Below are 480 nucleotides of genomic sequence, written 5' to 3' on the forward strand. Positions count from 1 at the left end.
GAGTGGAGAAGGAAGGGAGGAGGAGGGCAGAAGGAGAAGAAGAATTAAAAAGTCAGTAAAATGAATAATAAAATGGCAATAACTACATATCTACCAAATATCACTCTAAATGTAAATGGATTAAACGTTAAAATCAAAAGATAGGGTAGCTGAATGGATAAAAAAAACAAGGCCCTTGCATATGCTGGCTACAAAAGACTCACTTTAGATCAAAAGGCACACATAGATTGAAAGTAAAGGAATGGAAAAAGATATTTCATGACAACAGAAATAAACAAATAAGAAGCTGTAGTAGCAATACTTAAACCAGATAAAGTAGACTTTAAAGCAAAGGCTATAACAAGAGACAAAGAAAGACCCAGTAATCCCACTGCTGGGTATGTATCTGAAGAAACCTAAAATACGACTTCGAAGGGACACATGCATCCGTATGTTCATTGCAGCATTATTTACAATAGTCAAGGTATAGAGACAACCTGA

The sequence above is a fragment of the Pteropus alecto genome, unplaced genomic scaffold (genome assembly GCF_000325575.1).
Source record: "Pteropus alecto unplaced genomic scaffold, ASM32557v1 scaffold51, whole genome shotgun sequence".
Lineage (NCBI taxonomy): Eukaryota > Metazoa > Chordata > Mammalia > Chiroptera > Pteropodidae > Pteropus > Pteropus alecto.